A 27,406-nucleotide genomic window follows, 5' to 3' on the forward strand; every position below is an offset into this window, starting at 1 on the left:
TCTTAAAGTGTGCCAGTTTATGTATCTGATGAGACAGGTAGAAAAGTCTCTATTTTCCACTAGGGAACACAGGCATATCATCAAATGAAGTAATGTCATCAGTACTATGATAAAGATATACAAGATGCTGAGAAAGCACTAAGGTTAAGTGCAGCTGATTCTTTTTGGTATGAGCAGGTAGGCTTCAGAGAGGAGGTGACATGGTGTTGGAGGAGGTTGAGTAGTCTGCATAGAGAGAATGGCATTTCCAGAGGCAAAGTGGGAGCTACAGTAATTAAGGCACATTTAGAGAGCTGTGCTGCATTGAGCATCATTGGAGAACAGGGACACCATCATGGTAACAATGAGAAATTAGGCTAGGCTGGAAGAGACCTAATCAAGAAAGGTTTAGAGCATGTGCCCAAGAATTTAGACTCTATCTACCAGAAGGAAAAGATTACATAATCCAAGATGCAGTTTAGAAAGAATGTGGAGGGAAGATATGGAAAACAGATTGCAAGATTGAAGGCTCAAGGTGTGACTTTAAGTCATGCTGTGTTATAAAACTGAAAGAAACTGTTTTTCTGGTCATAGAATGACTATGGAAGGAACATTCTATACCACTTGGCTATACCTCAATAAAAAATTATAGGAGTGGATAAAGTATACTGGTTACTATTGATTTTACCCCTAAAAGGAGCCCAGATCCTTTCTGGTCTCTCCACTATGAAGGATGGCCTGGCGGTTTCATGACTGCTGCGTTGGTCAAAGACCTGATTTGAGAAGAGGGAGGCAAGGGGACATGATGCATGTTAACTCTTAGAACTGAGATTCAGAAATAAAGAGAACAAGAAGCAACCAGTTAAGAAAGGAGTAACCTGTAAACACCCCTCTCCTTCGTGAACAGTAGCTCAACAGCAGCTAAAGCTCATTCTTCCTCCAGAGCATGCACAGAAGAAGAAAGGCTATTTTAATTCCTCCCACTGATCACTGAACAGTGGAACTAGGCCTTTAAACTAATAGCTAAAAGACATTGGCCATTATCTATATAATATTTTAAGTCTCCATTATGGCAGATATCAGAGAAGGCAATGGCACCCCACTCTAGTACTCTTGCCTGGAAAATCCCATGGATGGAGGGGCCTGGTAGGCTGCAGTCCATAGGGTCGCTAAGAGTCAGACACAACTGAGTGACTTCGATTCCACTTTTCACTTTCATGCACTGGAGGAGGAAATGGCAACCCACTCCAGTGTTCTTGCCTGGAGAATCCCAGGGATGGGGGAGCCTGGTGGCTACCGTCTATGGGGTCACACAGAGTCAGACACGACTGAAGTGACTTAGCATAGCATAGCATATGGCAGATATAGTCTTCTGGTTGACTATAAAGTAAACTTTGTCTGCATTGAAATGTATCCTTTGGTCTCTATAACAGAGTTTAGAATATAAAATTATGTTTTCCTTATAATGGCATAAACTTTTTGTTGTAGCAAAATATACATAATGTAAAAGTTACCACTTTAACCATTTTTAGGAATATAATTCATTGGCATTAAGTACATTCACGTTGTCAATCATTACCACTCTGAATCTCCCCAAAGTTCTCATCTTCCCAAACTGAAACTCTGTACTGATTAAGCACCAACTTCCCATTCTCCCTTTCTCCCAGCCCTGCAACCACCCTTCTATTTTCTGCCTCTATGAATTTGGCTTCTCTAGGTATCTCATATAAGTTGAATCATACAATACTTGTCCTTTTGTGTCTAGCTTATTTCATTTAGCATGACTTCAGGATGCATCTGTGTTATAGTCCATATTCGAATTTTATTCCTTTTTAATTTTTTTTTGTTTTTTTTTTACTTTTTTTATTTTACAATATTGTATTGGTTTTGCCATACATCAACGCATGGCCCCATTGTGGCCACATTGGTTACTAATTCACTAGATAATTAGGTTGTTTATATCTTTTGGCTATTGTAACGATGCTATGAATATTGGTATGAATAACTATTCAAGTTTCTGATTTCTGTTCTTCAACGCTTTCTAATTCACTGAGACGGAATTTCTCAATTATATGGCAATTCTATGTTCATGTTTGTTTTGAGGAATCACCTAACTCTTTTCCACAATAGTTGCACCACTTTATATTCCCACCAGCAATACACAAAGGTTCTAATTTCCCCACAACTTCATCAACAGTTGTCATTTCCTGTGTTTTTTTAAGTAGCCTTCCTGATGGGGGTGAAGTGTTATCTCATTGTGGTTTTGATTTGCATTTCCCTAAAGATTAGTGATGTTCTCTATCATTTTGTGTGTTTTTTGGCCATCTGTGAATCTTCTTTGGAGAAATGTCTATTCAGGTACTCTGTCCATTTTTAAATCCAATTATTTGGGTTTTTTGGTTGTTGTTAAGTTTAGGAGTTTTTTAAATATTCTGAATATAGATCCCTCATCAGCTGTAAATATTTTCACCCATGACTTTTCATTCAGTTGATAGCCTCCTTTGACAAAAGAAGTTTGTGATTTTGATGAAGTCCAATTTCACTAATTTTTCTTTGTTGCTTATGCTTTAATGTCACAAAGAAATCACTGCCAAACCTAAAATCATAAAGCTAACCCCCAGGTTTTTTTCTATGAATTTCATAGTTTTAACTCTTACACTTAGGTCTTTGATACATTTTGAGTTAATGATTGGGCACTATAATTTTATTATTTTGTATGTGGATACTCAGTTTGCCTAATGCCACTAGTTGAAAAGACTCTTTTCTCATTGAATGGCCTTGGAACTCTTGTTGAAAATCTATGATGGCATATACCTTTAAAGACTCCTAATCTTAAGAAAGTACTAGAAGAGCTACAATAATACTTTTGCTTTGTCGTGTTGTTGAGTTGCTAAGTAGTGTCCAACTCTTTGCAACCCCATGGACTGTAGCCCACTAGGCTCCTCTGTCCATGGAATCTCACAACAACAACAACAATAATACTTTTGCTAACTTTATGTCTAACAAGAAGAAAGTACATACATCTCTGGCTGCAACCCACATCCTCACAAATACAGAATATTAATTCCTAGGATGTATGAAAAATAGAATACTGGGAGAAATGTCATTTGCAAAAGACATGATGTGCTCTAATAGAAAGAGGAGTAAAATTCATATCAGAAAAACTATGTTACTTCCACACAGCCCCGCTTCATTCTACTAATTATCAATTTATCCTCAGGCAATGAATATTGTCTTTGATCTCATCCTTCTGACCTGTAAAATGGGGTTAATTTATTATCACATAGGATCAAGAGGAGGCATTACTGACATTCTGAAAAAGGTCCCTCCAAATTTTGTTATTATTGTTGTTGATTTGCTGCTGAGCTATACGAATTTTTCTGTTTCATTAGCTTCATTTTTCTTATTTATAAATCAGAAGCAATAGTATCACTCTCTTCATAGTATTTGTACCCTCTTCATAATATGTCCAGTGTGCTGCCTGTTAGATAAGTACTAAAATGCCCCTTTCAAATGTGACCTGAAGAAGCACATCTACTGTCACTCAATTTCAACTAACATTTAATTGAGAGAAGGCAATGGCACCCCACTCCAGTACTCTTGCCTGGAAAATCCCACGGACAGAGGAACCTGGTAGGCTGCAGTCCATGGGGTCGCTAGGAGTCGGACACGACTGAGCAACTTCACTTTCACTTTCATGCATTGGAGAAGGCAATGGCAACCCACTCCAGTGTTCTTGCCTGAAGAATCCCAGGGACAATGGAGCCTGGTGGGCTGCCGTCTATGGGGTCGCACAGAGTCGGACAGGACTGACTCGACTTAGCAGCAACAGCAGCAGTAATATTTAATTGAGGACCCACTTCAGGCCAACACAGTTAACTGATAGAAATACAAAGTTGAAGAAGACAAAATACCACCTTCAACATAATTTAATCTCTGAGTAAAAAATTTTACTAGTTCTTTCACTCTATTAATGCTTTCAATGTCTTCAAATTTTGTAGAGAAACTCAATATGCTGATTTATAGATATATGCAAATATGCACTTATAAACTATAGTAAGTAAGTGTTAGTCGCTCAGTCATGCCCAACTCTTTGTGACCCCATGGACTGCGGCCCACCAGGCAAGAATACTGGAGTGGGTTGCCATTTCCTTCTCCAGGGGGATCTTCCCCACGCAGGGATTGAACCCTGGTCTCCTATACTGCAGGCAGATTCTTTACCGACTGAGCTATATGGAAAGCTGTTGTCATTGATTTAAAACTTTTAATTCTGTGCAGTTGTACCAATTCAGGTATTTTTATATCTGTAGCTTTAAAATAAAGGATATCTGCATATCAAAACTGGTTGTGCACACTTTTTTCTTCGGACAACATTCAAGGTCCTTCAATTTCTCCCTCTTTAGGTATGTGTGAATGATGTATTCCATAAACTTAATTTTGTTTTTAAGTTTGAGTTAACTACAGTGTAAGTTTACTTCCAATTACTTCCAATTAGTTTTGTTTTCCTTAAAACGGATTGTGGGAAGGAATATTCCTTTCCTTGCATTTACTTTGAAATCAATCAATATTTCAGTATGAAATGTAATGCTCTACACAACAATGTGACTACTCCTGCTAAATTGTATGTTTCCAAAGACATTTTTACAAAAAATATAGACTTGGTGGTGTTTGTCTCTTGCAACAGGAAATCAGTCTTGAACCTGGGAATTCTCTCTAAATACTCAAGTCTAGAAGCCTAGGAAAGGACACAAAAACATGACTTTTTTTTTTATTACTTTTAATTTCCTTCACCCATCTGACTTCTTTCTTCAGTCCAGGTTCTATTTTGAGAAGTGTTCTTTGACCCATAATAATAGCCTTCACTCAAAGACCACATATTTAATCTTTCTTCTATTTCTTTGACATTTATGTATTTTTGTACCTCTACTTTCATTTCTTCCTTTCCCTTACTATACCAGCATCTTTATTTGTTTCTTGTAGCCTCTGGCACATAGTAGGTACTTGATGTGTTTCTTAATGGTCCTTTTATTCCAGGAAGCACCAACTTAGATAGAAGTGGGAGAGGTGAAGCAAAATGTAGCTAACACAGTATGTAGATACAGGCACAGGTTCATTTTACTCATCCAAGTGATGTTTATTGACCATGATTTTTTTAGTGTGCCATTGTTCAAGGCAGTAGAAACATGTCAAGGAACAAAACAACAAAATCTTGTTCTTGTGAGTTCACATTTTGGTGGAGAGAGAGAGACTATAAAAATTACATACATATTTATGTACACACACAAGCACAGATACACATAGGTTTCAAGTGCTAATAAGTACTAGGAAGTGATCTATAGTGAAATAAAACACTGTCAGTGTCTGGTTTTTATATAGGGCACATGGAGATGAGACTGAAAGGGGCAAGAGAAGGAGACAAAAGATTATTTAAGAGACTACCAGGCTTCCCTGGTGGTCCAGTGGCTAAGACTCTGTGCTCTTAGTGCAGGAGGCCCGGGTTGGATCCCTGGCCAGGGAACTAGATCCCATATACCACAACTAAAGATCCTGCATGCCGCAACTAAGACCCAGCACAGCCAAATATAGAAACATCTTTTTAAAACCACAAATTACAAATGGATTGAAAACTTATTTAAAAAAAAAAAAAGGTTACTGCTTCAAGAGGCCATCATCCAGTGAGATGGATCACTCTAGAACATTGAAGGTGGTAAAAAGGGATCATATTCTGCATGTTTCCTGAAGATAAATTCAACAGGATTTGCTTATTGGATGTGGGAACTGAGAATAAAAAAGAAGTCAGGGTTGAAGTTAGGGTTTTTGGCCTAAGCAACTAGAAGGATGAAATTCCATTTATTCAGATAGTGCAGCTTAGGAAAGGAACTCTTTGAGGGGAAGAAAAATAAAAAATTCTGGTGTTAAGGTGTGGCTAAGATGGTGGAGAAGGGAGACTGAATTCACCTCCTCCTATGATCACAGCAAAATTACAACTATTTACAGAGCAACTACCAATAAGAATGACCTGAAGACGAGCATAAAAGATTTCCCACAACTAAAGATATAAAGAAGGAACCACAGAAGATGAGTAGGAGAGCAGAAACACAGTAGAGTCAAGACCCACACCTCTGGGTGGGCAGCCCACAAACAAAAGGATAATCACAATCGCAGAGGCTCTCCCAAAAGAGTGAGAGGCCCAAGCTCCACACTGGGTTCCCCATCCAGGAGTCATGCATGGGAAAATGAGCCCCCAGAATGACTGGTTTGATGACAGCAAAGCTTGTGTACAGGACAGCTGGAGGGCTGCAGGAAACAAAGACTCACCTCTTAAAGCATGCATGCAAAATCACATAGTCCATGCCCCAGCACTGAGGCAGTTATCGAAAGGAGCCAGGGTCACATCCACATGCTGATCCTGAAGCCCTCAAAGGGGCAAGAAGTAAAGGACTCCTGATGTAAACACAAACATTGGTGGCAGCAATTTTGGAGGGCTCACAAGGTCACTGGAGCTAAGTACCTTTATGGAATTCTCTCTGTAGCCTGTTTGGACCAAGAGCTTACCCACCTACAGCAGGCTGGTACCTACCCTGGGCCCTCTGGACTCCAAAAACAGCAATACCAAGGGTCCCATCCACCAGCAGTCCAGAAGCCTCTGGACAACACACGGCCTGGCAGACAGCTAGGATGAAGTCAGCTCTGCCAAGCAGCATGCCCAGAGGAGTTGGCCTCACCACAACAGAAAGGCTCATGAAGCCCACATGGGGGTACCCCAGAGCATATAGCTCTGGGGACCAGAGAGAAGTGTGCTGCTGAGTCCCACAGGACAACTACATAAGGCCCCTTCTCCAGGACTGGGAAATATAACCATCCTACCTAACACATAAAACAAAAGCAGAGAATTAGGCACAATAAGGCAACAGAGGAATATATTACAGATGAAGGAACAAGATAAAACTGCAAAAGTAGAACTAAGCAAAATGGAAACAGGCAATCTATCTGATAAAGAGCTCAAGGTAACAATCATAAAGATGCTCAATAATCTTGGAAGAAGAGTGGATGAACACAGCAAGAATTTGAACATAAAGTTAGAAAATAGAAGACTCAATAGAGCTGAAGAATACAGTAGCTGAAATTTAAAAATACCCAGAAGGAATGAACAGGAGGTTAGATGATACAGAGAAGTAGATTAGTGAACTGGAAGACAGAACAGCAGAAATCATGTGCGCAGAACAACAAAAAAAAAATTTTGTTTTTAAATGAGGGCAGTTTAAGAGACCTCTAGGACCATATCAAGCATACTGCCATCCTCCCTACAGGGGTCCCAGAAGAAGACAGAGAAAGGGGCAAAAGAACTCAATTGAAGAATACAGCTGAACACTTCACTAACCTGGGAAAGAAAACAGATATCCAGGAAGCACAGAGAGTCCCAAACAAGATGAACTACATCAAACTAAAAAGCTTTTGCCCAGCAAAGGAAACTATGAACAAAGTAAAAAGACAGCCTATTCAATGGGAAAATATACTTGCAAGTGATACATCCAAAATATACAAAGAACTCATATAACTCAGAACCAATTTTTTTTTTAAATCTTGATTCTAAAATGTGCAGAGGACCTAAATAGACATTTTTCCAAAGAAGACATACAGATAAAAATACCTGAAAAGTTGCTCAACATCACTAACCATCAGGGAAACACAAATGAAAATCACAATGAAATACCACCTCACACCTATTAGAATGGCTATTATCAAAAATAAAACAAATAACAAGTTTTATAAGAATGAGGAGAAGTGAAAATCTCATACACTGTTGGTAGAAATGGAAACTGGTACAGTCACTATGGAAAACAGTAGAGGTTACTCAAAAATTTAAAAATAGAACTACCACGAAAAAAACAAAACTATTTATCAAAAAAAAAGGCAGCACTGTGTTCTTTGAAACATTATTTATAATAGCCAAGATATGAAAGCAGCTTAAGTGTCCATTGATAGACAAATGCATAAAGATTTTATGTATATATGTATTAATATATACAGTTGAATATTACTCAGCCAAAAAAAAGAAAGAAAGAAATCTTGCTGTTTCTGATGACATGGATAAACCCAGAAGTTACTATGCCAAGTGAAAGAAGTCAGACAGGGAAAGACAAATACCATATGATTTCACTCACATGTAGAATCTAAAAAACTAAACAAGTGAATAAATATAACAAGACAGAAACATAGATTCAGAGAATACATATATATGTGACTGCCAAAGGAGATGGGTGTGGAGAAAAAGTGATATAGGAGAGAGAAATTCAGAGGTACAAACTTCCAGTTACAAAATAAATGAGTCACGGGAATGAAATTCACAGTATGGGGCATACAGTCAATAGTATTATAAGAAATTTGGTGGCAGATGGTAACTAGATTTCTCCTGATGATCATTTTGTAATGGAAAGAAATACCAAATCACTACATTTTATTGCTGAAACTAACATAGTGTTTTGAGTCAATTATACTTCAGTAAGTAAGTAGATAGGTAAATGAACAAATAAATAAGAATTCTGGTGTTATGGACTGAATTGTGCCCCCTCTCAATTCATATCTTGAAGCCCTAACCCCCAGTACCTTAGAATTAACTGTATTTGGAAATTGGGACTTTAAAAGGCAATTAAGGTTAATTAGATCATAATGGTCAGGCCTTAATCCAAACAGACCAGTGTCCTCAAAATAAGAGTTAGAGACGCCAGAGACAAGCATGCACAGAGAAGAGGCCAGGAGAAGGAGGTGGCTACCTGGCCGAGAAGAGAGTCCTGAGACAACCAATCTGCCAACACCTTGATCTTGAACTTCCAGTCTTTAGAACTGTGAGAAAATAAATTCTTATTTCTTAAGCCACCTAGGCTGTGGAATTTCATTTTGGCATTCCTAGCAGTCTAATACAATCTGGGTATATTGACTCTCATCGCTATTCACAGTCATTTAGAGGCTAAATGACTTTTGATGTTTCCATAGCTCTTCACTTGCCCACTACTTGGTCATACGTGCTTGCCTATCTATCCAGGAGGGCCACCCCATCTATGACCTACTAAAGGAGGGCACACAAACACAGAAGCTTCATCCTCTCAAGGTGTCTTCCTCATCAGATAATTTGTATTTTCTTCTTTCCTTTTGATGCACCTGGCCACCTGGCTTTGATTTCCTTTCTTTTTTTTTTTAATACCTGGCTTTGGGACTTACCTGGTAGCCCAGTGGCTAAGACTCCACATTTCAAATGCAGGGATCCTGGGTTCAATCCCTAGTCAGGGACCTACATTCCACATGCCATAACTAAAGATTCTGCATGCTGTAAGGAAGACCTGCTACAGCCAAATAAATAAATAGATAAATAAATACTGTTTTTAAAAAAATATCTGGCTTTGATTTCTTGATCCTCAAGTTAGTCATCATTTGCCTTTTTCTTCACAGTTTTACAAGAGCATCATACAATTTTTCCTCATTGCATTCTTTCAGATAGGTTTTGGGCAAAGTCTTAACAATGAATTCTGGACATCAAGACACACACTTGGTAAACTTTTAAATCCCTGACTAAATGTCAAGAGTATTGCTTGCCAATTGCATTCTTCAGTTATCTCCAGGTAAACATATACACACGTTTGCTTCAATTCTTTTCTGTCTCCCTCATGTCACCATTTGAACTCATACTGGCTCCAATATTACTGACCCTGCAGAGCAGTACAAATTTTATTGGAAGTAGAAAGATCAAGATAGACATAGGAGGACGGAAAGGGAGGAGAGTATTAATTTTCTACCAAGGTAATTCAATTCTCCACCTCACTTAACTGGTACAGACCTGACTTAAAGGGTGAACTTGGATTTGAGCAGCCCTGTCAAGGCCATTCCTAGAAATTGGAGCATTCTGCTAACCAAGAAGTAACGGCTTCATCCCACATGCCTCTTTCAGCATTGCATTTCAGAGGCTGCATAATTGCCTTGGTGAAATATTGCAAATTATTTCATACTGCGATTGAAATATTTTCACAACTGTCATCAAGGGAACAGTGGAAATAGATTTTCTTTAGTGTGATCAACTAGATAACCCTGAAAGTTAATGATGTGTCCCTGGCTTAGAGCAGGTTAGCATGAAATTTAATTTGCGGTAATCTGCCTCAGACCAGTGGAGGACAAACTAACCTCTAGCTGGAATTTGCCCAGCTTCCAGCACACAATAACTCAAGTGTGGCAGCTCCCCGGAATGACTGCCTCCCTCTGCAAGGAGGCAGGAGGGGTTAAGTCTCCCCCTAAGAAATCACTCAACAAATCCTGTCAATTCTGCCTTTGCTTTAATCCTTCCATTCACAACTTCCGTTTCCCACTGTTATCAACTGGCTGGAGAACCTTATCACCTTAAGTCTGGGTGAGGAAATACCACGCATATTGGTTTAATCACCCTCCTCCTCAGTTCCATCTGTACTGCTTATTATTACCAAATGAATCTGCCTAAAGTACATATTGTATCATGAGATTTCCTACTGAAAACCATTCAGTGGCATCTTTAACCTGGCATTAGAAAACAACTACCTATCTAGACTTAACAACTTCTCTCGGTAAAGGCTCAGACGGTAAAGAATCCACCCGAAATGCAGGAAATCTGGGTTCAAGTTTCAACCCCTTGGTCTGGAAGATCCCCTGGAGAAGGGAATGGCTACCCACTACAATATTCTTGCCTGGAGATTTCCAAAGATGGAGGAGCCTGGCAGGCTACAGTCCATGGGGCCGCAAAGAGTCAGACACCACTGAATGAATAACACTTTCACTTTTTTTTCACCTATTTGAACTTATTCTCAAATGAGTCATATTTTAACTCTTCTACTCTAATCTAAGTGTTGTCCTCACAGTCTACCCAAACCACAAGGATTTTGACTGTTTCTATGGTCTTTTTCTGGTCTCATACCTTCCTCTGATGTCCTTTTCTTGACTTTCTTCCAACCTATCCTTCAAAATAGTTAAAATTGTACATTAAAGCCTTCCTAATCCTAGCCTTGGCCAAAAGTAAATTCATTTCGATGTTAACTGTGTAAATCCATTGTGTGAGTGTTCAGATCACAATAAGGTGTTTCTTCTACTATCTACTATCTATCTACTTTAAAAAATACATATATTTTAAGAGATTATTCTTTGTAACCCTAGCAGAATACTAGAAGTTTATTATCTAGAGTGGGTCAAATAGACAACAAAGGTCAAGGATCCTATATTGAAGCCAGATATTTAATTAATTTTACTGAAATCTGAAACATTATGATGGGAAACACCAGGGGTCAGCTCACGAGAAAAATAAAAAGTATAAAGATTCTGATTTGAAGATTCAACAATGAAAGATGTTGGTTACACCAATTGACAGCAAAGACCACAGTCAAAATATCCCATGTGTGTATGTGTTCATGCTAAGTCCCTTCAACCGTGTCCTACTCTTTGACACTCTATGTCACTCCACTCCCCTGGACACTCCACTCCCCTGGACACAGAAGCCCGCCAGGCTCCTGTGTCCAGGGGATTCTTCAGGCAAGAATACTGGAGTGGGTTGCCATGCCCTCTTCCAGGGAATCTTCCTGACCCAGGGACCAAACCTGTGTCTCTTACATCTCCTGCACTGGCAGGTAAGTCTTTACCACTAGAGCCACCTGAGAAGCCCACCCAATGCATAGACACAAAACTTCACATTTTTTTATGATTCTCTCTTAAGTATGACTACACATTGGCTGAGAATTTCAGGAGGAGGCAAATATTAGAGACAGAGCCTAAACAAAGAAAGAGGGGAAAACCTGAAGAAGATACTTAGAATGAAAACAGAAGACTCACATAAAACAATTCTTATTATTGTCCTCAGAGATAAGAAAACATTGCAGTCACAAGAGAAGAGAATACCAGAATAACCCATATTCAGAGAACAGAACTGAGATTTAAGAATTAAAATAAATAAATTAAGTGAAGTAATTAAAAACTCAGGAGAATGTTTAGGAGATATATTTGAGTAACTGTTCCAAAAAGTTCAAAAGAAAGAAAAGAGCAGTGAGAGTGGGGACAGAGGACTAGAGGGAGAAAGGAAGAGAGGTAGGGAGGGTGAGAGAAAGAAAGGAAAGAAGTAAGGAGGAAGGGAGAGTAGGAGACAAAAGGAAAATAGATTATCAGTCCTCAAGGCCTAATATCTGAGTCATAGGAATTTCAGAAACAACAAAGAATAAAAAACTGAATAAATTTTATCCAAAAAATAATGAAGTCAGTTTCCAGGAACTGAAGGACATGTACTTACAGAAGGGAAGAACCCACCATACGATGCACTCGGCACAATAAGTGAAAATAGACACACACACACCAGTCCATCATTAAAGAATTTCAGAACTTGGAAGCAAAGAAAAGATGTTCCAAGTTTCTAGAGAAAAATATATGTATTTTATACAAAGAACTGAGCCACACTAGAAACCAGAATACAATGGAGGAGCAATGTCTGCAAAATTTTGAGAGGAAATAATTTCTAACTTAGAATTTAACTGTCAGCAAAACAATTAAATGTGGGACTGATTTTTAAAAGAACACTCACAATTTACCTGCCAAGCATTCTTTTTCAGGACACTACCTCAGGAAAAACCCAAGAAAGGGGAACACATCGGATTCAAGCAACAGGACATCCAATAAGGAGAGAGGAGACTTCAGGATGACCTGAGGGGAAAGCCGGGAGGTGGCGCTAGTGGTCAAGAACCCGCCTGCCAATGCAGGACACATAAGACACCTGAGTCCCATCGCTGGGTGGGGAAGATCCCCTTGAGGAGGGCTACAACACTCTCCAGTATTCTTGCCTGGAGAATCCCCATGGATAGAGGAGCCTGGTGGGCTACAGTCCATAGGGTCTCAAAAAGTTGGATATGACTGAAGCGACTTAGCATGCAGAGCACTAGAAAAGGTCAGAGCAGATTGCAGCAGATAAGAAGGTTCAGGAAAAGTGAAAATGACAGAGTATTTATGATGATTCAATGTACTGGGTTGCTCTTATACATCTGAGAGAGGATAGGGGAATAAATTACTCTTCATAAATAAAAAATAAATAAAACAAGAAAACTACTACTCTAGAGACATAAAAGTTGATGAAGACTACGATAGTCATCATAGTCTACCACAGAGCTCAGTTAGTAATCATATTTACACAGAATAATGTCAATCCTACATATTAGTGTAATTATAATTATAATGGGAATTTATTGGACATAACTGAAAACATAATATGTCACGGGTGTGAGAAAATGTGTTAAACCCCCTTTAGCAATGGAAGTCAACAGGTAATACAACAGAAAAATTAAGAGGCTGATTATTTGAGATATAGATTATTAGTGATATAGATTAAAATTCTATAAATGTTTAAAGAGTGGGAAATATAAAAGATGTTTTGGGAGTTTGCCATCAAAAATGTTCTGTAGAATAAATCATGTTCATGTATAACTTGGATAAAAATCAAAACTAAGTTTAAAAAAATCAATTACCATATACACATGAACACACACACAGAGAAGAATGCAGAGCTCTGAATTTTAGAGCAAACTGGATTAAACTTCCCACATTAGAGCAGCTTGTCCCTACCATATTACATCAAGGCCACATCAGTCTGAAGTTGAAAAATGCCCACATGCCTGTCTGCCCAGACCCTCAAAAAAAATTGCTGTGAGCTCCAGCCCCTGGGCTACCGTCTAACACAGCCAGAGTATCCCAGCCTCTAGGTCACAACACAAGTCTGGACAGCTCAATTAATCTGTGTGTCCTAGAGAATTTGTTAATAAAATACATTAGTTTGTGAATGATCTTTTTCTAAATTAGAACAGAAGGAAGTTTATTCCTACAACACAAGTTTTCTCAAAGTCTTTTTTTTTTCTATTTTATTTTCTCGGGTGGCAGAAAAATGTGTGCAATTACAGTAGTAATAGCAGAAAATTAGTTCAAGCCTTATCTAATTAATATTGTTAACTATGACATGACTAATGTAAAAAAATCATCCATTGTGTGTGTGCTCTATCAGTTTTTTTAATGTAAGTCCCCTAGATATAATTAGATGCATCAGTGTATAAGTATAAACTTTATTGCAAATGACAGAAACTACTGAAACTGTTTCAATAGTTCAATGGCAACCCACTCCAGTACTCTTGCTTGGAAAATCCCATGGACGGAGGAGCCTGGTAGGCTGCAGTCCATGGGGTCGCGAAGGTCAGACACGACTGAGCGACTTCACTTTCACTTTCACTTTTTACTTTCATGCATTGGAGAAGGAAATGGCAACCCACTCCAGTGTTCTTGCCTGGAGAATCCCAGGGATGGCGGAGCCTGGTGGGCTGCTGTCTATGGGGTCGCACAGAGTCAGACACGACTGAAGCGACTTAGCAGCAGCAGCAGCATTGAAACTAAAAGGGGGAAAAAAGATGTAGTAACTTATGAAGAATGGAAGTCAAAGGGTGATACCTTCAGGTATAGATGGATCTAGGTGTACAAAGTACATCATCATGACTCTTTTATCTATCAATGCCAATACTGGTGTGTTGGATATTTTCTTTTCTAAAATAGATATGCTTCTTCCATGCAGCTAAGATTGATGACAGTTAGATAATTTAGGCTTTTCTGATTTTATTTTGGCAACTCTAGTAAGAGGAGGAGAAAAGAGCTTTTTTGTTCCTGTGCTCATGTATGAATTTCAGGAAAGGACTGATTCATATGCATAGGTTATACACCTACCATTTAAGTCAACCACTCTTTCCTGGGAGAAAAGATTCAGTGATTCATCAAGCTTAGATCATGTATCCATTCCTGTGATCTATTATGATTGGCAGTCCCATGCGCTGGGAGATTTTCTGGAAACAGCAAGAAGAAACTTACTTTGTACCCACACTAAACATACAAATGACCTCCAAGGGTTCACTTTTTGCTTCTTTGATGCTTGTTTTCCCTTTCTCTCTAGTTCAGAGATAAATGTAAGTTTTCAAAACCAAAAGCCTGAGTTGCCAGTGCTGAAAAAAGATGCATCAACCATAAGTGTTTAAATAATGCAACTTTGATGAGACTTTTGGTTTTTCTTTGCTTATTGATTTTTCACCTACCAAATTAGCAAAAATTAAAACGTATATTCAGAATTAAAAGTGTGATATGAAGGCTATATTTCCATATTCTATAGTTGAAGATATAATATCAGCAAAACAGCAGTGTAACGACTATAAAGAATACAAGTGTAAGTGACAATATTCTTTGTATAACAGCTCCCATTTTGAGATATCTATCCTTAGTTGCTTGACATGCATGGGAAAGAAAAAAATCTTTCTAAAAAAGTATATTATTGCATAGCTGTTTATAATGCAAAATTTTGAAATAACTGAATTGTCAAACAGTGGAATATGCATAATAACCTTGTTAAAACCAGTCTAAAGGATTTTATATAATCATATAAAATATATTTATAAATAATTCATAATATGGAAATATATTTGGTTCAATGACAAATAAAACAAATATAAAATCACAGAGAAAGAACATAATCACAAGTATACAATACATATGAAAAGTTATGCTAGGGAAAAAAGGGTCAGGAAAAAATCACCGAAAGATCAACAATGTTTAGATCATTAGATGATCGAGCTAGGTGTAAGTCATTTTCTTTTTCTGACTTTTCTTTACTTGAAAATTTCTATACTGACAAAGGACACATGTTCTTTAAAGAATGAGCATGACATTTCTCACCTTACCTGCTTGATTATTACAGAATCAAGCAGCCTCCAAGAAGACATCCTTTTGGCAAATGGAAAGAGATCATTTTCTCCCATCACTTCACCAGAGCGGGGAAGAAACCCAAATGAAGATGTTGGGGCACCTAACCCAATGGGAAGTAGAGTCTCTCCCTCTCTATTTGGTCTAAACTGAAAAGTGGCCTTTTAATACTGAAGTCTGAAGTCATTCTTCATACTTCAGAAACTCCAGGCATTTGTAAAAACTTCAAAGGCCCTGAAGAGTAGGAGACAGATGGGCTTTAAATCATCAAAACACTATTTCATAGGCTGATAGCAAATCATAAGTGATTCTGGAGTCTGAAATCTTTGCTGCTTTATAGACCTTGGCTGTAATTTGAGCAGAACTTAGATGAGTTTCTCCTGAAAGTTCAGACTCTAAAATGTTTATGAACATGTTCCAATTGAATTCAAGGAGCATTTATTAGATAGCATGAAAATATTTTGTAAACCTGACATGTTAGAGAGAGGTGACGAATATGTGATAAACCCATTGGTGGGTGCAACAACGCAGGCAGACAGGGATCATCTAGAGAGAGAAAACTGTTCTAAAAGCAACCTGCCCCCATACCTCAGTGCAACTGAGAGGTGGAGTGGGGTTTTTCCCCTCTCTGAGAAAGAGGAGTTGAAAATAATGTAAGCTTAACACACTGTGCCTTTAGCTATAAAAAGCAATGCATTTGGCCATATCCCAAAAGGTGATATTTTCTGCTTAAAGAAGTCCCATGTTTTGACAACAAGAATTAAAGCTTTGTTTGCTTTCTTAGGCACCTTAAAATGAAGTTAGGCTCTTTGCAATTTGCCATCTCATTTTTCTGATGAAAAATTACAGACAAATTGTAATACAGAGCCTCTTGGCAGGAGATATTCCAGATTGTAAATTAGGCATTTAATTGCTATGACTCTCAATGCTGGCGTGTGTTTTGGGGGTGAGTATGGCTCTGGTGGCCTTTGTCCATAGGGACAGTCTCATTCATTCTCATGGAGCAGAAGTGATGCCATACCTATTACACTCAAGACGCTATATAATTTGTGGGTCCAGAACAAAATACAAATGTGGGACTCCTTGTTTTAAAAAATATTAAGAACTGCAAGATGGTGAGAAGAGCATTAAACCAAGCCTGGGGCCCTTCTGATCATGTAACCCTTCTCAAGCTGAGGCTCCTTTGAAACAGGGTTCCCATGTGACTGCACAGATCACATGTCCATGAAGTTGGCTTTGGTGATACCTATCCTTCCAGCCTTGTATCCCATAACCCTTCTCCTCTTAATCTTCCAATAAGACTCTCAGTCTATGACCACACTCTTGGCTGGTTCTCAGCCCATTTATAACTACTGCCCTCTGTTTCCATCTCTCTTCTCCTTCTGGCCCTCATTTCTTTGACTCCAGAAGCTGGCTATTCTTTGCTATTACATGATAGAATCTTCCTTCATGACATCTCACACAGGTCAGACTCTCCAAACAAGATCCCTATTTCAACAGTATAAACTTTTTTCTTTAGAACTTGGCTAGATTGAACTCCATTTTTTCACATGAGGAAAAAGATTGACAATGCCAATGAAGATATCTCCCAAAATATATGCACTTACCCAAGATCATAGAAAATACAAAACTTAATGTGAGTAGACCAAGATGACAGAACTGCCAGTTCTCCCAAAGGTCAATGGGGAGGATTCTTAGGAATAAAGAGTCTGAGTGTTTCTCGTGTCTATACTGCCACATGAATAACCATATCTAATCATGCCACTGCAGTCTTTTATCTTAAACGATCTTCCACTATAAGCACAAACAGGGTACTCAGCAGAGACACAATTTAATTGTCACCAAGTCACAAAATAGTGAACCACTTTGTTGGAAAGATGATTTATTCCAAGGAACTCAATTGTGTAAATGATTGACAAATATTTATTGAGGGCCCCCGTTTTTCACTACTCATTACAAGATTATATTCAGTCCAAATATTATGTCGACATGGTTTGCCATACCAGTTATCTCAGGTCAGGTTCCTTGAGAAGCAGACTCAGAGATGGGGTTCGACAGTCAAGTCACTCCCTAGGGAAGGCCCTTGAGATCATACTTGTGGAATTAAGGGAAAAGAAGCAGGATTGGGTAGAAGAAAAAATAAAACTAACAATACAGATCAAATGATACTTTGACAATTGTACCACTGAAGTCTCTTGAATCAGAACCCACACTCAGAGTTATCCCTAGTAGGAACAGAAAAAGGCTGGACATGTGAATTACAGCACCCTTCAGTCATTGAGTATGGGCAATCCCAGAAACAGTGGCAGATTTTATTTTCTTGGGCTCCCAAATCACTGCGGATGGTGACTACAGCCATGAAATTAAAAGAGGCTTGCTCCTTGGAAGAAAAGCTATGACAAACCTAGACAGTATATTAAAAAGTAGAGACATCACTTTGCCAACAAAAATCCATCTAGTCAAAGCTATGGTTTTTTCAGTAGTCATGTACAGCTGTGAGAGTTGGACCATAAAGAAGGCTGAGCACCGAAGAACTGATGGCTTTGAATTGTGGTGCTGGAGAAGACTCTTGAGAGTCCCTCAAATAGCAAGGAGATCCAACCAGTCAATCCTAAAGGAAATCAACTCTGAATATTCATTGGAAGGACTGATGCTGAAGCTGAAGCTCCAATACTTTGGCCACCTGATTCGAAGAGCCAACTCACTGGAAAAGATTCTAAAGCTGGTAAAGTTTGAGGGCAAGAGGAGAAGGGGGCAACAGAGGGTTAGATGGTTAGATGGCATCACCAACTCAATGGACACGGAAAGTGAAAGTGTTAGTTGCTCAATTGTGTCCAAGTCTTTGCAACCCCCAAGACTGTAGTCCACCAGGCTTTTCTGTCCATGGGATTCTCCAGGCAAGAATACAGGAGTGGGTTGCCATTTCCTTCTCCAGGGGATCTTCCCAACCCAGGAATCCAACCTGGGTCTTCCACATTCCAGGCAGATTCTTTACCATCTGAGCTAACTCCAGGAGATAGTGAAGGACAGTGAAGCCTGGCATGTTGCAGTCCTTGGGATCACAAAGAGTCGGACAGTTCAGTGACAACAATAACAACAATCCCAGAAAGGCATGGCTCTTTTCAACTGAGATAATCCCTGCAAAGGTTCACAGAGGCATCCACAACACCAGTTGTTAAAATACTGAAGGATTCTTACTGTGTCTGATATAATCAGCCACAGTTCTGCTGCCTGGACAACTCTAGCCTCTTTGGCCCTCCAAAAATGATCTAATTTTATGAGTAGTTTCTGTTCTGATTGCTCAGTGCCCACGCTATGCTTATTATTAAACATTTTAAATATCACTTCTGGACCAATATGATTATCAGCCAAGGGCATTCCCTGGTGGTCCAGTGGTTAGGACTTAGTACTTTCAATGCCAGGGCTGGGATTTGATCCCTGGCTGGGGAACTAAAATCCCACAAGCTGTGTAGCACACACACACACAAAAAAAGAATATCAGGCAAGTGGAAGGGTAGGCCCATGATAAGGGAAGCTAAGATCTGAGTATAAAGCCAGCTGACACAGTCTTAAGAAAGCTTAAATTTGGTCTGATTACCTATAGGGAGCTACAAGGAATCCAATGTAAAAATACTGTTAACTAAAAGTAAAGTTTCTTTGAAATTGGTATTCTGAATAAATTAGAGAAGAAAATCTTAAACACAAATAAGAAATATAAAATAGGAGGGAGCTGAGTAGCTCTGGAAATAAATAAGGCCTAAATCCAAAATGTGTTAAGTTCAAAAGTGGGGAATTGAAGTTTGCCAGTTCAATTTTAGAGATGGACTTCAAATTTAATTATCTTTTTTCAGTTACAAGTCACCAATTACATGAAGTGCCCTGCCTTTCTGTCTTAATTAGAATGGCTGCTTAATTTAATTTGGGCCTGCTGACCAAAAGAGTCCTAACGGGTATTTAAACTCACAATGCACAGTGACAACCAGGTTATGGAGATTTTCTCTAGGGTATTACAGGATGAATTCATTCAAAAGCATTCAAAACAAGTATTAAACAAGAATTTCTAAATCACAACTAATTTTAGAATTTACATAAATTTCTCAAAAGATTGGCAAGCGCAAATTTACATTTCATAATTAACTCTAGAGCAGAGGTTAGAAAGCAGATATCACTAGGAGGCCTTATTCCTATGAAATAAATATGTAGAAAGTTCAGACCTGAGATGAGCCCAGCACAAAAAGCTTAGACCCTTTGCTGTCTCATTGGCTTACTCAAAAAGCTTAGACCCTTTGCTGTCTCACTGGCTTACTCTGTCTCCTCCAACCACACTCTCCATTCATTCTCACATCCAAAATAACAGAGAAACATGGTGCCCAGGATACCTCAAGGCATTATTTTCAAAAGATGCTCCAACAAGCATCAGGAAGTATATGAAATGTTCTGGGTAGTTACAGAGGAGCAGTAGCTACCAAAGGGACTGGGCACCAAGCCCCTAGCCCCTACTTCAAGTATACTCACTCTCCCTATATTTATTTTTATATTGTATTTTATTTTTATATTTATATACAAATACATTTTATATTTATATTACACTTTTATATTTATGTCATATTATATTTTACAGTATATTTTTGCATTACATTATATTTTTTATATTTATAAAATATTTACCTAAAACAGATTCCATGGTTCAAAAAAGTTTGCAGACTACTACATAAAATGACCCAAATTATAACTAGAAAAAAAGTACAAATGTCACTTAAAGACACCTAAATATTAGTTGGATAAACAGAGCACACATACACTGATAATTTATGGTAATTGAGACTTAAATCATGACCACATTGACCTTTTCACTATGTGTGGGGAAAATAAAATAGTTCAGCAAGGAAAAAAACTGAGTAGTCAAGAGGGAAGATTTAAGAGTGATTCAGATTCAGGTTACTTTTGCATACAAGTAATTTTTATTAAAGAAATTGAGATGAGTCCTTTTTTATTGTTAATAGACAGTTGTATATGTATAGTTAGTTTTTATAAAATTAAAAGACATTTCAATATGTCTAAAATAGGATAGTTTTTTTTTTTTTTTTTTTTTTACTTTACTATATTGTATTGGTTTTGCCATACATTAACATGAGTCCGCCACGGGTGTACACGTGTTCCCAATCCTGAACCCCCTCCCACCTCCCTCCCCATACCATCCCTCTGGGTCATTCTAGTGCACCAGCCCCAAGCTTCCTGTATCCTGCATCAAACCTGGACTGGCGATTAGTTTCTTATATGATATTATACATCTTTCAGTGCCATTCTCCCAAATCATCCCCCCCTCCCTCTCCCACAGAGTCCAAAAGACTGTTCTATACATCTGTGTCTCTTTTGCTGTCTTGCATACAGGGTTATCGTTACCATCTTTCGACTTTCACTTTCACTTTCATCAGATATGAGTGGCCACAGTATGTTAAGAAGCCCTAAATGGAGAGACGGAAAAAACAATATTTTAGGACTTCTCTAGTGGTCCAGTAATTAAGAATCCTCCTGCCAATGCAGGGGACACAGGTTTGATCCCCTGTCCGGGAAGATCCCACATGCCTCAGAGCAACTAAGCCCATGCGCTACAACAACTGAGCCAATGCTCTAGAGCCCATGCTAGGCCACGAGAGAAGCCACCACAATGAGAAGCCCATGAACCACAATAAAGACTCAGTGCAGCCATAAACAAACAAATAAGAAGTTAAGAAGAAAAACTGTTCTAATTTTTTTCTATTAAAAAAATAAAAGAAAAAAGAATATTTTCTCATCATAATGTTTGTTTTCTTTGGAAAATATCTGTTGGGTATGACCAAGAATAAAATTAAACCCAACAACAAAGTTACAGTATATGGACTTAAAATTTCAAACTGCTTGAGCATTGAGATGGTTACCCTTTCCCTCAAAGTATTTGTCTTTAATGTATAAGCTGGTATAAGCGGCAAAGAACATTTTATGTAGAAAAACTAATAGTTAAACTTATTCTTATAGAATGATTTTAATTCCTTAAAAACAAAAATTATTAAATGTGAACCTAAATTTCATCATGCCTTCAGTTCTAACAACCAGCTTCAAGATAAACATGCCAGAAAAGAAACATGTGCATGGAGATGCTGGGAGCAAAATGCAAACTATGGGGAAAGCTGTTGAGTTTGAATCTTTCAGCAAATAAACTGCAAGGGAAAAGAGTGGAGACACTCTATAAAGAAATTTAAGAAACATGGCAATGAATTAAAATGTACATTTCCTTTTGGATCCTCATTCCAAACACCTGGACAAAATTTAGACAGTGGAGAAATCTGAATACAGATTGTAAGCATGTGTGCATGCGTGCTAAGTCACCTCAGTCGTGTCTGACTCTACGAGACACTATGGACTGTAGCCCACCAGGCTTCTCTGTTCATGGCATTCTCCAGGGGATCTTCCTGACCCAGGGATCGAACCTGCATCTCTTATGACTCCTGCACTGGCAGGGAGGTTCTTTACCACTAGCACCACCTTGGAAGCCCACAGATTGTATAAAGATCCTTAAATTTTAGAGATACATACTAAAATATTTGTGAAAATAATAAGATTTCTAAACTTGTTTCAAAATAATTTGGGGAAAAGAATGGGTATTGCTATACATGAAACAAGATTGGCCATAAATTAACAATTGTTGATACTGAGTAATGAGCACATGGGGGTTTCAGTTCAGTTCAGTTCAGTCACTCAGTCGTGTCCGACTCTTTTCGACCCCATGAACTGCAGCATGCCAGGCCTCTCTGTCCATCACCAGCTCCCAGAGTTCACTCAGACTCATGTCCATCGAGTCGGCAATGCCATCCAGCCATCTCTCCTCAGTCGTCCCCTTCTCCTCCTGCCCCCAATCCCTCCCAGAGTCTTTTCCAATGAGTCAGCTCTTCGCATGAGGTGGCCAAAGTACTGGAGTTTCAGCTTTAGCATCATTCCTTCCAAAGAACACCCAGGACTGATCTCCTTTAGAATGGACTCGTTGGATCGCCTTGCAGTCCAAGGGACCCTCAAGAGTCTTCTCCAACATTTACTGTGCTACTATATCCTTTTACTTTTCTGTTTATTTGAAATTTCCCATAACAGAAAGTTATAAAGAAAATGAAGTATTAATAAAATAAAATGCAAAAATAAAATGATTGAAATTCGTATGTAGTAGAAGGTTTTGCCTGTCTTGTAAACAGTGCAACCAGTCTTACTGTCTTGATTTCCATTAGCCAGCTGTGCATCAGCTTCAAATCTTTGACATGGAAATATAGTTGGGATATGGGAAATTGCCATCAAATAAGTAGTTGAAGGCATGTTACTGATAGACACACAATGTTTCCTGAGAGTTCTCTGAGTGGGCCTGTCAAAGGGCCCCACTACCTATTGGGTTGGCCAAAAAGTTTGTTTGGGTTTTTCTCGCCAACCCAATACAGTAGTATCACCAAACTCATTCTATGACTTGGCTCACTTTTTTCTCTTGTTCAAGCTTTACTCCCCAGTCATTCAAATTCCCTCTAGACAGCTGTCTAATGCAACAAATATCTAAATGTGGCTGGGAAGATACACTCAAACTACACCATAAAAATATGTTTAAAAGCTGTAATGTCAAAGACTTCTCTGGTGGTCCAGGGGCAAAAACTCATCACTCCCAATGCAGGGGCCCAGGCTCCATCCCTGGTCAGGGAACTAGATCTCAGATGCCACAACTGAGTTCCCAAGCTGCAACTAGAGATTCCACACGCTGCAATTAAGACCCAGCCAGGGACTTAGCTGGTGGATAAGAGTTCACTTGCCAATGCAGGGAACTTGGGTTCAGTTCCTGGTCCAGGAAGAGTCCACATGCAGCAGATGCAGCTAATCCCGTGCACCACAACTATTGAGCCTAGCTCTAGAGCCCGGGGAGCCACAGTGAGAGAAAACACCACAATGGAAAGCTCATGAACCATAACAGAGTATGTCTGTTCTCCACAACTAGAGAAAGCCAGTGCAAAGCAAGGAAGATCCAGCACAGCCATAAATAATTACATAGACAAAAAGATCACTTAAAAAAAATTAAGTGTGTGTGTGTGCTATTTGCTTAGTCGTGTCTGACTCTGCAACCTCATGGATTGTAGCCCACCAGGCTCTTCTGTCCATGGACTTCTCCAGGGAAGAATACTGGAGTGGATTGCCATTCCCTTCTCCAGGGGATCTTCCCAACCCAGGGACTGAACCTCAGTCTCCTGCATTGCAGGCAGATTCTTTACTGACTAAGCCACCAAAATAAATAAATAAATAAATATTTATAAAAATAAAAGCTGTAATATCAGGCAGGGCAGAACTGCTTCCAGCATATCCTTTTTTTTCTCTCTTCCTTTCCAACAGAATTCTAATATGCATAATTTAAAATCCTCACCATTCCAGACTCTCACAAGAGGGTTAGTCATATGACCTAGTCCTGGTCAACAAAATTTAAGTGAAAAATTTTGAAAGGGGATTCTGGCAATATCCTTTTAAAACCGACCAACTCATTTCTTTCTTTTCTTCCTAGTTTTCCTGTATGGATCGCAGCATGACAATGATACTTTTTGTTGCAACTACCATATTGCAATTATGGGAACAAAACCCACATGCTAAAGATTACAGAGCAGGAACAGGAAAGAAGACTTTTCATTAAACAGCTGAGCAGCCATGAAGTGCCTACCCACAGTCTTTATGATACAAGAAAAATGGATCCCTATTTTAAGCTACTGCCATAGGTTTCTTCTATGTAGAGCTAAAAACGATGCCTAACAAATAATGTTTATTGAAAACATATTACATTCCTACTTTTTATTTGTGCCTGAAAAGAGAATATATGTGTAATGTAACCTTCTAATATAAGAAACTTCTACTTTCAATGGAAAAAGAAACTTACAAATTTCCTGATTTAAAATGAAAAAGTGCATTGTAGCATCCTGTTATCCACATTCCAAGTACTATAAAAAGTCAGAATAAAACAGTCCGTATTTTGCTTTTGTGTAAATTTGAAAATTGTGCCTCTTACAGGGACCATCTTACTGCTGTCTGATATATATCACATAAAAATACAAGTAGAAGAGTGTGACGGTGGTGGTTTAGTCCCTAAGTCGTGTCCGACTCTTTTGCAACCCCATGGACTGTAGCCTGCCAGGCTCCTCTGTCCATGGGATTTCCCAGGAATGCATACTGGAGTGGGCAGCCAATTCTTTCTCTAAGGAGATCTTTCTGACCCAAGGATCGATCCTGGGGCTTCTACATTACAGGTGGTCTCCTGTACTGCAGGCAGATTCACCAACTGAGCCACCAGGGAAGCCCAAGTATACAAGAATCATATACAAAGTACAGGTTTCCCTGCTGGCTCAAATGGTAAAGAATCTGCCTGCAATGCAGGAGACCTGGGTTCAATCCCTGGGTCAGGAAGATCTCCTGGAGAAGAGAATGGCAACTCACTCCAGTATTCTTACCTGGAGAATTCCATGGACAGAGGAGCCCGGCAGGCTACAGTCCACAAGGCCGCAAAGAGTCGGACATGACTAAGCAATCAACACACACACAAGTACAAAACATGTAATGTAATAAGAACCCCTAGAGGTATCCACGTAACCTGTACAGGGATCCATCCAACCTGGAATAATTAAAAAATCGTCACAGACTAAAGAAGTCAGAGATGTCACAAATGGGAACGGTTCTGAACTAAGCCCTCAATATGTTCATTAGGCAAAATAGAGGATAAGTCAAACTTTGTGTTTTACAGATTTTAGATTACATTTTCATCATTTCAAGAAAGAGTATCTACCCACAGAAAACCATAAAGGATACCTCTAACCCGGATTCCTGCATCTTACAAAGTCTGCAAAGATAAAGAGCGTTTTAATCTTGCTGTTAGAAATCCACAGATGCCTAATCTCCCATGACACAAAAGAACTCACTCACAGAGTAACAGTAAACCAAATTTCAGAAGAGCTTTCATGGTCTTGAGAAGCACACATCTGCAGGGAAATGAACATATGCAGGGGAAGTAGAGTAATAATTACCCACCTGTGATACTCCATGTGCAGCTGTGAATATCAGTAGTGCCACAGTGAACCTGCAACACTTCTGGCTGAGACCTCCAAGCCAGGGGTTTTATTTGGGGGGAAAAAAAAGAATATACCTTTTATCCACCTCCTGATCAAGACTATAACATAGCAGAAGAACTTGATTTAATGACATTTTTCAAGTAGAATGCTCATTCGAGGGCTCTGGAAAATATACTTCTGAATATTTAAAAGCAGAGACATCACTTTGCTAACAAAGGTCCATCTAGTCAAAACCGTGGTTTTTCCAGTAGTCATGTATGGATGTGAGAGTTGGACCATAAAGAAGGCTGAGTGCTGAACAATTGATGCTTTTGAAGTGTGGTACTGGAGAAAACTCTTGAGAGTCCCTTTGACAGCAAGGAGATCTAACCAATCAGTCCTAAAGGAAATCAACTTTGAATATTCATTGAAGAAATAATGCTGAAACTGAATCTCCAATACTTTGGCCATCTGATACAAAGAGTTAACTCATTGGGAAAGACCCTGATGCTGGGAAAGGTTGAGGGCAAGAGGAGAAGGGGACGACAGAGGATGGATGGTTGGATGGCATCACTGACTCAATGGACATAAATATTAGAAAACTCCGGGAGATAGAGGGGAACAGGGATGCCTGGTGTGCTACAGATCACGGGGTTGCAAAGAGTCAGATGCTGCTGAGCAACTGAACATCAACATGGTTCCTTTCAGATTAAACACGGGAATGATATCATTCTTGGGTGGGATCAGGTGGAAATTCATTTCCAGGTAGATGAAGTCAAGCATACTTGACAGGGAATCCAATTGCATGAGAATTCTTTGAAGCAAAAGAATTCTCAGCTCACCTTGCTCCTTTCATCACTAAATGGAACCAAAAATTTGAAATTTTTAATAAACTCCCTATATCCTTAGATGTTAGTCAGTGCACACTAGACCTAGAGAATAACCTTTCAAAACACCAAACCACATAATTAAACTGGTTCACATTTATTTTTAGGGCAGTGTTTCCCCATCTTTCTTGGGTCATGCTCATTTCACACTCATTGAAAATAGTTGTATTTATAAAACACAAATATAAAAAGTCTTATTTGTGAAGAATATGGATGAGATATTCACAACCCATGAAAAAAGATCTGAGGGTTCCTGACACTGTAATCTCCAACCAGCCTCCCAAAGGCTGAGGAAATCAGGACCTTGGCTTAACTAGAACCCATTCAAGGAAGAGGAGGAAATACCATGACAGGTATTTGTAACTCTGAAAGAAGAAGAAGAAGAAAAAGAAGCCAAGACTGCTGCTGCTGATGCTGCTAAGTCGCTTCAGTCGTGTCCGACTCTAGCGCCCCATGGACTGCAGCCTACCAGGCTCCTCCATCCATGGGATTTTCTAGGCAAAAGTACTGGAGTGGGGTGCCATTGCCTTCTCCGGAAGCCAAGACATTGGGGTATAATTAGTTTTCCTTTTTCTTTCATACCCAGAAATTGCTTTAGTCCTTATTAAGCAGTAAGAAAAAAATTATACCTAATATTTCTCTGCCTACACTATGTCTAGAAATATCTAAGTTCTGTTCCCTCTGGCT

The sequence above is a fragment of the Bos javanicus genome, chromosome 2 (assembly GCF_032452875.1).
Source record: "Bos javanicus breed banteng chromosome 2, ARS-OSU_banteng_1.0, whole genome shotgun sequence".
NCBI lineage: Eukaryota > Metazoa > Chordata > Mammalia > Artiodactyla > Bovidae > Bos > Bos javanicus.